Genomic DNA, 17,134 nt, shown 5'->3' with positions numbered 1-17,134 from the left:
GGCCCTGGCAAACGGAGACTCGCGGCCGGGAGAGGATGCGCTGGGTCCCCTTGCGCGGAGACCCGCGAGAACTGCGCGGTCCCGCTCGACCGCGATTCTGGGGGAGAGAGGCACCAGCTGCAGGCATCGGGGGAGCCTCCAGCCTCCAGCCCCTCGCCCGTCCCCAGGGACCCTCCCCTCTAACCGCGGCCCCCTAGGGCTGCGCTGGAGGCAGGCGGCGCGCAAGTGCAACCGCGGTAATTGTGCGCACCCCAAATACGAGAGCCGCGCAAGCCCGGAGGCTGCAGGCGGCTCTGCGCGGCCGCAGAGCGCCCCCGGGGTGGGGAAGGGAGGCCGGGGGCTGAAGCCGACGATGCTACAAAATGCGTAGGGGCTTGCTATAAAATGCAAAACGAGCTATCTTTATTTTTTTTCCACCTCTCCTTCCCCTTGTTGCTTCTTCCTCCTGCCCCTCTCGGGAGACCTGCGGGGAAGAGTAGGCGGGGAAAAAAAAAAAAAAAAAAAAGAAAGGCGATTTGTATAAATTGTGAGGCAACCACGGTGGTGGAAACTCGGCGACTATTTTGTGCCCGCAGCCCTTTCCTCCGACGGGACTAGCGCGGAAACTACGCACGTTCCTGTGCTTCAGGTCGGGCGGCAACCCCAGCCTCTCTCCCTAATTCTTCCTGTCCCTGGAGGTGTCCCAGACTGCAGCTGTCTATGGGGCACTCCTGGAATAACTGCACTGCTTGATTCTCAGCATGAAGCAACCTGTTTGGTTGTAATCATTATCATCATCCTCCTCTGAGTCAAAACTGTATAGAAATGCAACTAATGCCCCATTCAGTGGTTATTCCTATGAAAGGTGTTGTTTTGTTTTGGGTTCTCCTGTTTCTTTATGCATCATCATCCAGTTATTGTTCCACACACACAGTTTACAGCTGCTTTAATGGTTAAAGAAATTCACCACGCTTCAGAGAGCTGCAGTACATTAAGTGAAAATTCAACGACTTGAAAATTAATAGCCAGTCCTGGGGGTGCTGGCAGAAGGTAAAGGCACATATTAGTATATGACCTGAGGTCTCTTTATTGGTGGATTAACGCAGCAGGCAGCATCCTAGCATGATGGCAGAGGCATGAGCTCAGAGGAGAGAACATGCATTTATTAAAGAGTAAGTGTAGGAGCAGCTCTCCTGCTGCAGCTGGTGGCACTGGCTCTAAGGAGCAGGTCTGCTGTCCCCCTAAGCAATAAAGTAATCCCAGCCCATCTCCAAGTCCCTTTCTCTCTGTGAAGTCCTTTTGCCCTGAAAACAGCCATGGTCTTTAGGTTTGTTATGGATTGATCTGCCAAATGGACTGAGTTTCACAAAATATGCAATGAATTCTTCTTATGCCTTTGCATTCTGATGTTTATGGAGCCATTAAAATTCTTACTATTCTATAAAACTTCATCCCATCAATGAAATGGTATACAATTAACGTGACTATTGAGAAAGTTTGGCATGAGAAGTTTAAGGGTACTTGCAAGATTACAAAACAACTTCTTTCTATATGAGCAGTTTACAATAAAGATTTAAAAACATAATTTCACCCCTGTGTAGGACCACCTGCTTGCTAGCACTTAAGGAGGTAAAGGATTACAGCTAACATAACATTTAGAATAAATAGTGCAAAAATATTTTTTTTGTTAGATTTCTGGGATTAGGATACTGAGGCACAGAAGACTGACATTAAAAATAGTTTAAAATCAGCACCAATGAGATTTCTCAAATGACACAAGAACAAGAATGATATCAGGACCCACTGGATTCAGATAGTAGCAAATCTGACTTTTCCTGTAAGCAAAGGAAGTCCATCATAAAACAATAGATGAAAAATTGTTATAAAAACTTTGAAAAGCAAACATGAAAGAATAATAGTAAACTATCAGAAAAAGAAAACTCAAGGATAAAAAAAAAATCTCAAATTTTCTGGATTTCTAGGAAACAAAAGAAGCAATAAAGGAAAACTGTAAAATGGGAGAGGTGATATTGAAGGAAATCTGGGGAGGTTAACTTTGCCCAGATGAGCATCAAAAGAAGGAGATGTTGATGCAGGATAATAAACTAAGGGACAGTGTGTTAATCAGGACTTGCTGATACTCATCAAACACTTGGTATTGGTGAAGCTGACCTAACAACAATATTTAAATTCTCAGTTAAAGTCACTTTCTCCAGCTGACAGTAGAAGGGCTCTCTTCAAACAAACAAATGACTAAAACATTAGAGGGATCACCAGTGCAATTTCAGACCTATTAGGCATCACTTCAGAAACAGCAAAATGAACAATGCTAATGCTCAAACAAAATTGCAGGATTCAGATCACTGTTGTTATTAAAGAGGAACAAACCAGAATGTCTTCTGCAAAGGAAAACCAATGTCTCTCTAACTTCTTCAGTCATATTTAATGAGTCTGTGAATAGAAGAATAGGGCTACATAATTTATTGTCTTTCAAGACCTTTTTAAGTCTATCAGTTAATTGTTAAAAGAGCTGCATAATTATAGGTTGGGTAGGACATTAATGTCATCTTTCACAAATTGCTTGAGAGTACCATTGGCATGGTCACATTTTTGTAGGTCTGTTCCTGATTTTATTTTATTTTACCTATTCCTCACTGAACTAATGGTTTTAAAGACAAGAAATAGCAAAATTTGCAGATGAAAGTTTTATTTTTTAAGACTATGGAAAATAAAGAGTATTGATAAATTCCTTAGAGTAAAGAAAATGAAAAGTAAAATGGGAAGTGATGATGCTGGCAAACAGAAGATGATAATTCAAGGACTGAATTTGGTAAAGATTTGAAGTACCTAAATATGAAACTGCATTGCAGCCCTCAGCCATGCAGCTACCTAATAGTAGAAGATCCACAGAAAGCATTTATGTTTGACCATTAAATGCTCCAGCATTGTAGCACAGCACCCTTATAAGCAACTAGGACAAGGACACTAGTTTACATAGGTCGGGACCAAGATTCTGCCTAAGCTCATCTGAAATCTTTTTCTACACTCCAACCTTCAGGATTGCAATATAATAAGATAATCTAATGCGACATGAAAGTCTTTTTTTCTACACAGCCAGTGTAGATAACTCCTTTCCCAACTTCTTATAACTGTGAGGTTTGGTTTGGATTCCATGCAAATCCCTCAGGCACTGTATATAGTGTTTATATTTATATATATAAATACCCCTATCCCTCAGGCACTGTAAAACTTGGCACAAGCTCGTGATTTCCAGTCTGGATGCTATCTATTCAACTTTGAGGTACCTACAATCTGTAGTGCATCTACAATTATAAAGAATTTTCATGCTTAAAGTCCAAGTCCAAATCTAAGGAGGAGGAAAATAAAACAAAACTGTATTTTGCACCTGGGAGCTTTCACTTCTAGTTGAGGGGTGAAAAGCATGTTGAGTCCTCAACATTTCATTGTTCGAGACCACCCAGGAACCTAAAAGCAGCCCTATGTAATTTCACATAGTTGGTATCACACGTTCTTTATTTCTCTGTGACGTAACTGTTTTCCTGACAGGAACAAATGAAATTTGAAGGCAGGTCTGGGTGTTGCATACCACTTTGAGTACATGAAGAGTTTTGAAAAGGTAGCACTAATGGGTGGTCCAACTGCATTCACTATGCTTGAGGAAAGTTGGTGGTCGTCACTTTTGTAGTTGTGTAAGGAGCACTTATCCTGCTGAGAGCAAAGACATCCAATGTGTGGAGAAGGAAAAGAAAATAATTTAGGTCTTCTGTTCTCCAGAAAAATAAAAGTGCGTATAATAGCAAGAGCTAAAGGACCATTGCAGCCATGTCTTCAGAACGGTAGATTCAAATTTACTTAGCACATTTTTAGTGATATGCAAATCCTAAGTGTGGATGCACAAAGTAATTACTTGTGGGAATTGTGGGTACCTTGCCCCTCAGATTGCAAAGACTATACACGTGATTTATGTTCTTGCACTTGAATAACTAGATATGCCAGTGCAGAGTCACATGTATTTTGTAACTGCGGTCCAAACAAAAACAGCTACATTCTCCTTAGGACACATCAGGAAAAAAAAAAAAAGTTAAAAAAAAAAAAAAAAAAAAAAAAACAGAAAAAAACGTTGTTTCAAATATGTAATAAATCTTTCATACTTAAACCCATCTGAATGTTTACCCTGTAATAAAATTGAAGAATTGTATAATAAACAGCATGGTAGCCTGTTGTTGCAATTGTAAAAATAAATAAATAAATAAATAATAATAAAAATAATTTCAAGAACAAAGAAAATGAATACAAACATTTTAGCACTGACCTTTTAAAATGTATCCTTAAAGATGAAGCCAGTGGATTTTCATGGAGGAGAACAGAAAGATGGAGAAAAATAATGTCAGTGAAGCTTTCATATCATGATTAAAACCACAAAATAATTGTGTTCGGTGAAACAGACAACATCTTAATAGAAAATAAATTATAAAACTCTCACTTCCCATAGCTAAATACCATTTTAATTAAGATTTCATCTCTGATACATTGATTTAACTGCTCACTCACTTATGTTATTCATTAAAATGATTACTAACAGTGCAACTATAGCGGCACTTAAAAATTAAATGAGAAGTAATCTCAAGTAGAGAGCGACGGATGTGGGAAGGGAGAAGGCTAGACAGCTAGACACATCTTTGCATCCAGGGGAGAGGAGAAGTGTTAGATCATACAAAACTGTATTCCTCTACAATTACCATTTGTTACCCTTCTCCTTTTATGCCATGACAAAATGAAAAACGTTGAAGTGGAGGCAGATACAGGGTAACAAGGCTGAAGTGCCTAGGTGAAAAAAGGTAATTTCAAATCCCAATAATTTGCTTGGCCTTCCTAAAGACTATTGCCATTGCCTTTCACTAGACCTTGAAATATTCTCAATATGAGTCAGAAAACAGAAGTGAATACTTTCTTGCCCCGTCCTCTTTTTTCAGGATATAAGTCAACACTCTGTCTCTTTTTCCCCCCAAGAGTATATTTTTTTCTCTGCCTCTCCCTCACCTTCCAGGAAATATCACAGAAAATGGAGGCCATGGGTACTGGATTTCCCAGGACCTGGATTTCCCATCTTTCAAGATGGTGGACTTTCCTGTGGAACATAGTGACCAACAGAAACAGGGCTGCATCATATTTGCAAGTGCGAGGCACTTGTCTCGCACAGGATGTGCGAGACAGGATGAGGAGTCTTACACAGGAATGGGGCACTGAGATGCCTGTGGCATCTCAGGCCAGTGGTTTAGGAACATAAGTCCAGTTTGGACTAGGTTGGTATTGCAGGCGGGAGGTGAGCACTGGTTCAGACTCTTCTCTAGTCTATGTTGTTTTCCCTGGCAAGGAAGCAACATGGTTCACCCCAGTGAACTACAGATGTGCATATACAGTTTACTTTCAAATTGAACTTCCCAATCATCCCCATGTACTGAGATTTTATTGGCATAACAGAGAGGTCCTGAAGCACATGATGATGTTTGCAGCATCTTTTTGGAGGAGACTAAACTAGAAAGTGCCTTCCAGAAGTGCTGGAACCTACTGTATTCCAGTTCTAATAGGTCTTCAGTCTACAGGACCAGATAAATTGTGGTCCTCAGCACCAACTAATTTTCTCTGAAGACCTTCTCCTCCACAGTATTTGCCAATGTAGCTAAAGCCACATTAAATAATTAGAAAACAGGGACCCTGGCATCAGATGTGGCAAATCAGCCTTCCAAGCACCTGCTCTCATAGCTTCAAATCTTATAGCAGTTTTCTTTTCTTTTTGCTGTTTCCTCTTGTCTCCAGGCAGGATGGAAATTCTCTGAAAATGGTAAGAATAAGAATTGTTTCACAGCTTATAGGATGCTCTCAGGAGACTAATATTTGATTATCTGTCTGGTCTCATTTTGTTAGAGGCTAACAGGGCAGCTGTTCTATCTGACTACTGTGAACACTTACTGTTCCAGCCAGATCAGGAGGACAAAGATGTGAAAATGAAAAATAATGGGATAGGCAAAAGAGTGTGGTCTGTACTTTTCCCAGTTTCAAAAAGAATTGGTTGGTACTTGGTTCTGCCTCTGTTGAAAGTTGAAAGTGGTTTTTCAGTATACCTTATCCTGACAAATCCTCCTCAGAATATAAGAAGTTTTTTAATCTGCAAAGTATAAGACATAAAAAGGTGAATCCTCTTCATAAGACTGGTCTGTCCGATAATGTAAAAACACTCTCTCCAGAATGCCAATTTAAACTCTTAGTAACAGAATCCCATCGCAAATCTAATGAAGAGTAATATAATTGCTGTCCAGAACATGAGCACTCTTTTTGTAATATATTATGTCACTTACTGAACTTCTCCTATAATTGTTATTAATTGACCTCTAGACCTCTCAACTGTAAAAAAACCCTGAGGTATTTAGGAGATTGCATTTTTTGTGCATCAGATTACATTTCCTTGCCTATTGCAGAGGGTATATATTCTTTGAGATTGCACTAATTTTCCCATTTTCTTTTGCATCTCCATTTTTCTTCTTATGGTTCTTCTTTCATCTTCCCATTATTGGTTAGTGTAGGACACTTTAAAAAGATATCTTCAATTTCCATTTTTAATTCATCACAATCATCAGTATCTCCCATGCTTCCTAGGGAAATAAGGAGAGATCTGTCTGAGCTTCAAATTATACAAATAGTTTGCTGTAAAGTCAATTGTCAGGTCAACAGATTTATTTGCAGTGTCAGGAATAGGTCAAAATACATAATGTAAAAACTGCATTAGTTCCAAGCTTAATTACTGAAGCACAAAGTGGAAAGAAACAATCTTCCTCAGTAGTTTTTCATGACAAGTCCTCACTAGATCACATAAAGATAACACTGTTAATTACCAGTAACCATTTCCTGATGGTATCAAACATGTCAGCTTTAAGGAGTGTTGATATAGACTGAAGTTAAACAATAAAGAACATATGCATATGAACAATGCATATTCCATTGTGTCAAAATGCAGAAGTCTTCAATGTTTTCAAAATGACTTCATCACTTCATCAATACAAAAGTGCTCTGATTTTTTTTTTCTTAACAAGTCCCAGAGAAGGTTATTTTTCTCTTTTAATCAGTCCTAGAGAGGTAAGACTAGAATACCCATAGTCTTGGGACTTTTGCTGCTAGACAAACTCTTGTTTTTGCAGTCATCCTTAATCACTGACTTGCATATTCTAGTATATGATGAAAATTCATCATTCCAGCATGACGCAATTTTTTTGCTGTGCAGAGGTAGTTCTAGTGAATGGCGCAGAAATCAACTTTTTTTAATATGAAGTAATTATCTTACGGTTTATCTTGTGCTCTCAGGAGAATAATCATTAACAGCTACGATTATCAATAACAATTCACCCTTTTGATCAGAGACTAAGGTAACAGTTGTTTAAGTTTATATCACTGATGACTATTATTATTGAGTATGATCCTTCCCTGGGGTAATTCAACCATTTTCTTGAAATATCTCCTAAAATAATTCCACTGACAAGACTGGTGATATTCATATTATCTTGTTCTTCAGCTGGTATTCTGTTATATTCTTTGATTTCTTTAATAGCAGCTAAAAGTATTCCATGTTTTTGAGAAGTTTCACCTCAGTTACCAAACCGTATTAGCCATTTAAAAGAGATTTTTTATTTAGTCTGAAAAATATCATTTTAATTTAAACTGATTTAACAAAATAAATTGCAAATTAAAAATAATTTTCTAATGAATATTGTTTAATTTCTTTAAATTATTTCTTCTATATTACTAATTCTTTTTCTCTATTAAACACTCGTTAGTTCCTGGCAAAATGTCATCCACCAGGAGGCTAGCCCTTTTCCTTTAGAAGTATTGCAAAGACTGCAATATGTTAATAGCTGTCAATCTCAGTGTGTCATAGGTTTATGACAGGTGTCCAGTAAAAGCTGCCATTCATTCAGAATTTGATGATGCATACTATAGCTGAAGAATCTCCATTTTATACACCTCTTTATCATAGTCCTCACTTCTCTCTGGATCAATACCAGGATCTAGGTGAGTATTTACAAGGCATTTTGCAGCTCCTCTTGTGTCACACTATTTCTGCTGAGAAAAACTTCTTTTAAGAGGACCATACCCCTACTTCCATTTTTCCAGCTTGTCTCTTCCCCTCCACAGAATTTCTTCAAAATATCCACCATAATATCAATGACTTTTTAAATTTATTTAACTACCTTGTCAAATTTCAGAGTGGGGTGCACACATTCCAGTTAATAAAAACAGATATTGAGTGTGAAAACCTTCTGGAAAGACAGAAAGGTAAAGAGACAATCACTGTTCAGTGCTGTCTTTCTGCAGAGCCTTCTGCCATCATGAACCCTGCTTGCCTTTGCTCATTCTACAGATTTCTTCTGGTAATTATTCTTTTGATAAAGTCCTGCCTCCAGGTTTTAGAGTCTGTGTTGTGAGCTGGACCTGGAGTACAGCTGCACTCTCTTGGTGAATCATGACAAGAACAAGAGAGAGACCAGTCTCAGACTTTGCCAAAACTCCACAGATCCAGTCCATAGCAGAGTGAGATCAGGCCCTTGAAGAAAAAAAAAAAAAAAAAATAAAAAATGGAAAAGAGGCTTTCATGCTACCTCTTGGCCATGAGTCACCAACATACAATGCTAAAGCACAGTCCATGTATAAGACCCAGATAAGTTGAGTCATAGCTGTATGAATGACTGCAGGAGCATACTGCAATGGCAAAATACTTTTGAATAGCAGTGGTGTAGTCCCCTGCCAAATGGATATCACAGAACATTTTTCTCCTGGTGACTAAACACTAAAAACTGTCTTTAAAAAGTAAAGCTACTTGCCTTCTTGGGATGATGGAGATTCTTGCTTGCAGCAACTATTCTTGCTGTAGCCTTATAGGAATGTCCTAGTCAGAAGTGCATATTTCTTGTTTGGGCTCAGAATAAGCTGCTTTTAAACAAATCTTTAAAACTTCTGAAAAATGGGTGACCCTACACATTACATCTGTTGAGGAGAGATGATTTCATTAATCTTGTTTGAGTCTCTGATGATTAAGAATGTATTGAAAATAACTGCAACATAATATAAAGTTGTGCAACATCTTACTATATGCGCCTAATGTCATCTTACATAATGTATGTAGTTGTGATTACATTTTGATTTTATTTAAAGGCTTTTCAAGATAGCAAGATATGTTTTTATCCTGTAAGAATGCTCCTTGAAATATTGTCATATTTTCCTTGGAGAAATAATTTAGGTGAAAAAAAAAAATCACCATACTGAAGTAATTTTTACATGTTTTACTTATCAAGGAGTGGAGAGAAAATTTTAAATGCAATCTCTCTATTTTGTTAGAATGTGTCCGGAAATTCCAAGTTATAGCTGAACTTCAGAAAGTCACAGCAAAAATGAAAGTTTAGCAAGTGCCTAGTTGGACACCCAATTTACATCTGATGTTGTTGTGGAGTGTTTAGGCTAAGAGATTTACTTCTCAGGATCACCAAGTAGTCCATGGAAAGGAGAATAATTCTTTTGGAGGATTCAATTTCTCTTTCTCAGCTGCACAGAGAATCTATAATTCATCTGTGTGACTAGTCCTTCCCTCCCATTCCTTCAGATGAATTTCACTGTAGCTGTACTACTGCTAATTACTGTTTCTGACAAATTGGTAGAATGCATTAAATTCCTAGAAACTCAAAATGATCAGTCTCCCCTCTGCCTTATGCCCCACTGTACAGCGTACAGTGGGGCATAAGGCAGTGTACTTCTGTACACTGTACAGAAGGCCTCTTGCCTTCTTTCATCCACAGAGCGGCTATATGGAGTTGAGGTGTTAACTACACCTCAAATCCCCCAAACCAAACCAAATAAAAAACAAACCAAAACAAATCACTGTGTATCAAGATCTTGCAGATTTCATGCTGCTAATGCTGCCTATATTAATCATTGAGAATTTATCCAATTAACTATAGCCAAAAGAAAACCCTTACTTTACTAATTAACTTTTCTGAAAATCTTTTAGCCGTGGATGAATGTACCCAACTGTCTCAACCTATCATCTGAAGGTTGGTAGTCTTTTCCCCATTTCATCATACACGTCTGTGGCTGCTTTTCTTTCTCTCTGTAAGGGAAATATAAAATCACCCTGCTAGCTACAAGAATAACCTAGTAGTAGACACCATGTTACATCTCCGAGCTTATCATCATTTTAGAAAAACTAACCCAAATATTAAACTGAGAAACTTTCGCCCTGTTGTGTGACATCTGGATTGCAGAAGGCTTCATCATGTCCTTATTTGTTTTGTCAGAAACTGCCCACCTAGTGTATCTACACTGACAGCAGATTGTGTTTCCTACAATTGAGGTAGGTATGAATGACATAGATATGCTTCCTTTTGCCTTTTCCAGATTTAGTCCTTGATCCTTGGCTATAGAAATACTTATCACCTTCATCCCTCTAAATAACAGTGACTTTTAAATACCTTTCAATCTTGTTTTAAATTTCAGATCTTATTGCTGGTTTTGTGGCTTTTTTTTTATAGGAGCCCAATATATTATTCAGGATTATAGGTCTGTAATCTGCTGCATGCTGATGATCCATCCATCTTTATCCCTGTATTTCTCTATCAACAAGTTACCAGAATCAAGTCTGTTGTGATGATTTTTGTCTTTTCTCAGGGAAAAAAAAAAAAAAAAAAAAAAAAAAAGGTAAGAGACTGTCTAAGACTAGCTGAAATAGTTGGAGAATGCAGACAGACTTTCAGCTACAGAATGTCTTTACCAAGTCTGAAAAAAAAATGTGAACAATATCCAGTCTTGGATGGGGAAAGAGTTGCTAGTAGGCATTTTGAGCTGCCTTTGTTCTTTGTACAAACCTGCTTAAGGTGATATCATTATCTGTGCAAAACATAAATGGATTTTAAACAGAACTGTTAAGTATACAAAGAAACTTAATTCATGTCGGTAATAACAATAAGTTGGAATCAATGATTTAGGAGTTGTGTCCCAGTGCTACCTACCAATGAATTTTGCATATTCATTGCATTCAAACAGAATTACTCTATCTTCTTTCCTACACAGCTTTTGACAATGTGTGAAGTATGCTAAGGATTTGAGTTTAACTTCTCAAATCTTCTCTTACTTATAGAAGCCACTCAATTGCACTACCAAGTTATATAATTACATTAAGGCAGTGACCAAAAGTAACATGCTATAAATGTTTTAAATAGCTACTATGATTCTACTGACTGAAATCCCTCCTGTTGTAAAGCAATTTTGATAACAGTGATATTGCCATAACTATCAATATCAACGTATTAATATCAAGTAGTTACCAGAGCATATCTATACACAAATAGATGCATCTGTGGAGCATTATTTTTGTGGACTGAACTCTTTAATAAGCTTTGAACAAGGATGTATGCTTGTATGCTTGACTAGGTTGTGCTAATGAAGTGTTAATTATTTTATCAGGAAAGAACACCTTCAAGGCTCATGAAGAAGTACAGCAGCCTCCAAAAGATCAATATTATAGCCTTGAAACTGCAAGTGCAAGATGATACCAGAAACCTCAGGGCTAAATACATAAATCACAAACAAGCAGTTACTGGTTACTAAAGAAATGCAACCTTGAGGCCAGGCTAGCACAGGGCCAAGGGATAACAAAAATAGCAAAGGTATCTAACACATGAATAACCATATGTACTAAAATCCAAAAGTAACATGGAATTTTCAGACCACTGGAAAAAAATAAATAAAGCATATGAATTTGCTGGAAAACCTATAAAAATAATCTCAGACCAAACCAGAAATAAGGAGGAAGAAATCCAACCATCAACACTGTGTTCCTTCTAGTGAAACATCTGAGATGCCAGATCCCCAGAATAACTCCCCTTCCTTACCATATTCTCTTTAAGAAAGAGTAGTACTATTAGTCTTCTGGCCCAGAGTATCAGTGAAAAAGTGAACATAAAAGAGACAAGGATAGACACTATGAAGTCTGTGTTCAGCAATTGTATCTTTATTATAAATGAGAATTAGCTGTAATTGGATAATTTGAACAGTAAGTGCCAGTATCATTGTAACAAGATTAGTAATAAGTTTTTTGATTAGATTTCTAATATGTTAATTAGATTAACAATAAATTCTTGACTTTGCAGAAGGTGTGTTTCTTTAGCCCACATAGACTGCACAAACTATGTGGTCTGGTGCTCCATCCTTGTGATCGCAATCTGGATGCATTACTCTAAAGATATGTAGTGTATCTCAATTATTGTTTATTTGTTCATTTCTTAAAACATACACCTGCTGTAATCATAGACAGGTTAGTAGGATAGCTTTTCTTTTAATGAAGTGCTCTGTATATATAAGGTCCTACTGAGTAGGAATATTTGATCACCTTCTATGTCACAACAATCAAAACAAGAATAGCAGCAATTTGATGAAGAGATTGTGTCATTGTTTCCACCTAGCCCCTAGCACTCTGGAAAGATGCAGGGATTGCAAGACCTTAAAGCACAAACCTGTGCAGCATTGGCTAACTGCAGTCACTTAACAGTGCTCCCTGAACTACACAAATAAGGAGCCACCTCACACCCACAAGTTAATTGTGCCCTCAGCTCATCTGTACAGGCACCATTTGACCTCCTGGCCATCTCTGAATTCTCTGTATACTCTCATTGTTACAATTGCTTCTTACCAGATTGGTCAGACTGTATCAGGATGGGACTGAGCTTTCATTTATCTAAGCCTTCTCCAGGCACAATTCATCTTCTGATGGCCCCAAAGAGCACCTGTGAAGGTGAAACTTTTCCTTTCGCACAGAAAGCTCTACTTCCTTCCAGCTACAGAAGCTTCTGTCCAAAATTATAAAGTTTCAGAGAGATGAGTGAGAAAAAAAAAAAAAAAAAAAAAAAAGAGAGAGAGAAAGTTCCTTGTATCTCTGATATTTGTTTTGGGATAATTAGTTTTTCACTAATAGAGGCGGTTTAGGGAAAACAAATGTTTATAAAATAGTGATAAATGCTTATGAAAGGAGCTGCTGGAGTCCTTGATAAAAATCACAGCCCATCAGACACAGTTACTGAAGAACAAAGAATCACTTAATATGCCACAGCACATCTTTGTACTGTATCCTTAAATATAACAGCACCCTAAATACATAAAACCCCAAAAGTCCTTTCTAGAACTTTCTAGACATTGTCTTTTTACTTCCCTGATGTGTCTGATTACTTCAGTTCACAGAATTTCTTAAATAATCTCTCAACCTAACGTAATTCAATAATTTTTGAGTAGAATGTTTTCAGGAAATCTCCCTCTAAGGGAGTAATACCGTAGCTTGTGATTAAATATAGCAAATTATTAATGTGTTTGCTTCTTCCTTTTCCTATTCTGAATTGCCTGAGCATTTTTTCCCCTTTATCTACTTTGTAGGCATTCTCTCCACTTCAAAATAGCTGTGTCAGTCATAAAGCATAAAAGAGCTATAAAATCTGACTTTAAATGTTGTCCTAAAATCCCTTAGGGACCATCCAGCATTCAGCAGATTAAAGTAGTAGTTCTTCAGGACTGAAATGACATCTAAGTGTGAAAACATATTTTAAGGAAAAAAAAAAAAAAACAAAAAACAAAAAACAAACACAACAGTTAGATACTCCAGTAGACAAACAAACCTTTTAAAGACAGCTCTTGTAGAGCACAGTAGCTACCTAGACATTAATATGTCTCACATCATTTTTCATATGCTCTAAATGGAAGTGCCTGTGATAAGAAAAGGCTGTGTGTGCTCCCTCATCATTTACACAACACAGTGTTGAACATGGCTACTACTTTGTCATCTTCCCACTATACCTGCCACTATGCAGAGACTGTGCTAATGGAAAACAAACCATTCCCAGTTAAAATTCACTACAAAGTCACAAGGTGAGCTTTAAACACAGCATCTTGAACATGCCATGGTGCCTGGATATCATGTATTATCTCTAACATCCTGATTATTGTCTATCTGTTTACTGGCACCAGAGTTGTAAATGTTGTTTTGCCAATAAACACAAAAAGCTTGTGCCAAAGAAAATACAACTTAAATGTAGGCAAATTAAGTAGAGAAATTTGCTAGTAATAGAAATCAGTAACAGAACTGAGGAATGACATTTTGTGACACATTACCCCAACAGTTACTCTTTGGGGACCTAAGCACAAACAGAAGAATGCTGCCTGTAGGCAGACCCACAGGAGCTTCGTAGGGTAAAGCCTCACAAACCTCAGAATCAAACTTAAAATGACATACCTTAGAGAATGAGATTTTGAAAATAACCTTTCTTTATTATAATTTCCAGAGAAGGAAATGACATGACAATTTCATTCTTCCTACCCAAGCAAAAAGAAAGTATAGATGGATGCTCTGTGCATGCAAAGTAAGGGAGAAGAATTTTTGTGAGGCAAGTTAAAGGACAAGCAAAATATAATTATTTTTCATGCAACTCAGGCTAACTGAATTGGGAATGGAAATGCTGAAGGAAAGGAAATTGTAAAAGTCTGAGCTTCATTTTACCAAAGCTACAATGTGATCTGCTTTAAAAGAATTCCCTGGAGATCAGTCCAAGGCATTCAAGTGAAAGAATTAATATACTCTATATTTCAGAAATAATTTGAGGCACCAGACAAGTTGGAGGTAGAAAATACCTTAAATAAACTTGAGTTAAATATCCCTTGTCGGGTTATCGTGAGTTTTATGAACCAAGAAGTCCTTTTGAAGCTGTTTAATAGTTATTACAATTATTAATTTTATCCCACATTATTTTAATAATTAAACCTTCCCAGTTGTTTCTAAATAGGAAAACAACAACAACAACAAACAAACAAACAAAAAAACAGTGATCTGGTTTGATGCCAAAAGACATCAAGTAAAATGATTGCTAACATCTGATACGTGTGGAGCGAATTTTATTCTCAAAGCCATTTCTAAGGCACCTATCTTACTATCAGAACAAATGTTCTGTCTCTCTCTCTCTCTCTTTTTTTTTTTAACAGAGTACTAACTTGGGATTTTCTGGGAATTAATATTGGTTTGAAATATCTCACGGCCTTTTTTTTTTTTTTTTCCTGGGTGAACTTTGTTTCTGTAGAAAAAAAAAAAAATGTATGATCTGAATCCCCTAGTTGACTAAAGTGTATGTTCTCTTTTACATTTTACATTTTGGTAAGTTCTCTCATACCCGTCAGGAACTTTACCACAGACTTTTGGAATAACTCTTTTATTATTGCTCTGTAATGTTACTTGAGCTTTCTTTTCTGTTGCAGCAAGATGGGACACACTTGCATACATCCCACCTTGCACAGCCTGATGCCAGGTTATATATCTATGTGGGTGAAGCAGAAAAAGGGGACAGCCAACAGCCTGACTGTTCACAGGAATGGAAGGAGAGTGAAAAGAAAATGTTTACCCTTTCCAGTTGTTGAGAATTTCCCTGGGACTGCTGGCACCCACAGCTTGTAACTGAGCTGTCTCTGGAAGCCCTCTTTTTTTGGCTTGCATGCTGCTGAAAGATGGTCTCTGATGCGAACTGCCTGCCATCTCCTCCACACACCGTGCAGAGTTGGTGCCAGTCACCTCGTGCCCCTGTTGTACTGCAAGAGCTGGGGGATCACCATGCCTTTTGCACCCACCTGCAGCTCCAGCTCTATACCCTCCCTGAGCAAGCAGAGGGGAATGAGGGAGAATTTCTCAGATGATTTGGAAAAGCTAAGGAAAGGATTATGGCTTTACATACATTATAAATCCTTACGCCTTCCTACTTTCAGACTAACTGCAAAGGATGTTATGCAGTTGAGGTTTGCCTGTTATTGACTTCTCTCTAATGCATGCAGACATTTCTGAAAATAAAACTGTTTCTTCCTCAGAGTTCTGTGCCTGAGAAGAGGTACACTACATCTTATCTTCTGTGGTTTTGTGGGGAGATACAGGACTCAGAAATGCTCTTGTAAGCTCCCACGCTTTTTAAAAGGAAATACAATGATAAGTTCTGAAGCTAAGGGAAAAAATCCTATCACTAAGCTAATAAAGAATTCACTAGAATGCCACTTGCTGGGAAAACAACCAAAATTAAAAAAATAAAAATAAAAAAATAAAAAAAAATCCCTAACAATCAAACAGAATTTAAAGAAATTAAACTTGAAAATGCTTGATGCTAGAAAGAATAGGGAAAGATCTGGAAAAGACCAATGCTAAGAAAGAGTTATTTTCACTAAGGAAAAAATCATGAGGACTAAATGTGTTAGCAAAGAAAACAACAAGAAGAAACAAGAAGAAATCCCTCAAACAAATGAAATTTAAACAGGCTGATTTTGAAGAAAGCTATTTTCCCTCAATTGCTCAGCAAGTTTTCTTTGAGAAAGTGCAAGTTTCCTGCTTTTCTGACTTTCTGCTGTAAATAAAATAAAATAAAATAAAATAAAATAAAATAAAATAAAATAAAAAAGACAGGAGACTGAAATATTTTTCTTTTGATAAAACCCTCCTTGCCTTCTACATATATTACAAAGAGCTGAAACACAATAACAACTGCCTTTATTCTGCACAAGTCACCTTGAGAGGTAGAATCTAAACCCGAATTTATTTATGGTGACTCTCAAGTATGACTATGAAAGGGATATATAGTACTGAGGAATGAATATGAAATACGTTTTACTTGAAGCGGTACATTATTACATAACCTCTCTTTTGTTATATAGCCTCTTGTAACCTGATCGAAGGCTACAAGAGCAGAAAGGCTACAAGAGCACTTTAAGTAGAGGAAGGTTTTCTAAAAGTTGACTGCAATGAGAGCTCACTGTTGAATACAAGGTCCCTCTCTACCAAAATCTCAGTGTCATGGATTCTGAATAAAAGACACATCTAAGTATTAATGTTTTTTGAAATAAAAAGTTATAGGAGAAGAAAGAGCAACTCACAAAATCAGATAAATTGACTTTTTTGTGTGTGTGAATTAAGAATATTATCTGTATTTCTCTTTTCTCACATGCCTTTATTGCTGGGACATTTTCCAATACAAGAGCTACATACCTGAAGGACAGTTTGAGAGGCTGTTATCATTCTTTTCAGCTCCAT

Source organism: Netta rufina (assembly GCF_964035555.1).
Source record: "Netta rufina genome assembly, chromosome: 4".
NCBI lineage: Eukaryota > Metazoa > Chordata > Aves > Anseriformes > Anatidae > Netta > Netta rufina.
This window is presented reverse-complemented; position numbering follows the sequence as displayed.